We start from the raw sequence: 1,682 nt of genomic DNA on the forward strand, positions 1-1,682 counted from the left end.
GAGACTGGCCTTGGGTGGCAGGAAGGACCCTCCTGCTCTCCCACCCAGTTCTACTATGTCTTCCAGCTGTAACTGTGGAGGGGGGTCTGGTGTGAAACAAAAAGACAAAACCCGAACCCAATATATGCAATATTTGTCTGTCTGTACTTGTAGGTCTAGTTCAGCCATCGGAGGCCCGGCCGGGGGGCCAGGGGGCAGGGGCAGCCAGGGGCACAGCGTCCCAGGCCCTGGCAGGGGTGGGCAGGGGGCTGGCCGTGCTGTTGTCTTCTCGGTTTTATTTTCTCGTATTTTCCTTCCTTCCTTTCTCTCTCTCTCTTTCTCTCTTTTTTTCCCCCAATTTCCTTTGCCTTTCACTCAACCAAAGCTGAGACAGTAGCAGTTAGTGGGGTGTCCAGGCAGGAGGACCAAAGGGCCGGGTCCTCCAACCTTGCCACCTCTGACTGGCCATCCCTGCGCCCCTCAGACATCTCCTCTCGGGATCCACCAGGCAGACGGTCCCCATTCGTTCCCTGGCCACCACCTCAGACTTTAGAATTGTCTCCAGAGCCGGTTGGGGCTTGCAGACAGGCCCGGGCTTTCATCCACCACCATATGCTCATGTCATGTTTTCTTTCGAAAAGTCACCTCAGCAAGCCCCAGGGGCCAGAGCGAGAGCCCAGACCACGGCCTCAGCTGGGCCTTGACATTGCCCTTGAGAACTGCCCTTTGGCCTGAGAGCCCAAGGCCATGCTTGTCAGTTTCCATGAGGACTGATTTCTGGTTTTCATTCCCTGCCCGCCCCAGGGAAGTGGGAGCAGCCAGTGGCGCGGGGAGTGGGTGGCCCATCCCTGCAGGACCCCTCCCCCAAGGGCTTCACCGGGACCACCTTGTCCCTCACGGCCCGCACTCCACAGCACCCCGGGCCCCAGAGCTCCACCCTTCCTCGCCCCCAGCTGTGCGTCAGGATAAGGCAGAAACACTAGGAACCGGCAGGCTCACCTGCCTTTGCAGTTTGGGTCGATGCCCGGGGAGGGCGGCGGGCAGGGGGTTGGGTGGTGGTGGTGTTTTTGAACATAGATGAAACTGACATCTCAAACCTGCGGCCCACTGGCCCATTGTCCATCCCATACAGAGTCCCCCAGCCTGACCTTGGGGTTCAGCCCTTGCTGTGGAAAAGACTAAGGAGACCTCCCCAATATATGCAAATTGCCCCCATCCCTCTCTTTGGATGAGGGAGGGCACCGGACCCCAATCTGGGTGGAGAGGGTGGTGTGGAGAGGTCAAGCTGACCTGGCCCTATTTGACTGGGGCGGGGGTCCGGGGTGCCCCGTGCCCAGGTCTGGAACCCCGGTTCTGGCCGAGTTCTGAGCCCAGATTCCCACCCTGAGCTAGACAATCAGACCGGAAAGGAACCTCAGAGGAGACATGGGGCGGGGGGGCTGCTGCAGCTCCCTAGGCAGCAGTTTCAGCCTCAGCATCCCCCTCCCTGCTCCGGAACTTTCTCTCTGTCCCCAGAGACAGCAGTGTTCAAGAGCAAGCAGATTTGGCTGGACAGCGGCCAGTGAGGCAGGATCCCCGGGGCCCGGAGCAACCATCCAGCCCCCTGGAAGAGACAGCACACAGGACACCCACACACACACCCACACACACACCCCTCCTCTGGCTTCTCTGACGGTACTTTGACCTCCAGCGTAGGGCTATAC

The sequence above is a fragment of the Neophocaena asiaeorientalis genome, unplaced genomic scaffold, assembly GCF_003031525.2.
Source record: "Neophocaena asiaeorientalis asiaeorientalis breed wild unplaced genomic scaffold, Neophocaena_asiaeorientalis_V1.1 scaffold469, whole genome shotgun sequence".
Classification (NCBI taxonomy): Eukaryota; Metazoa; Chordata; class Mammalia; order Artiodactyla; family Phocoenidae; genus Neophocaena; species Neophocaena asiaeorientalis.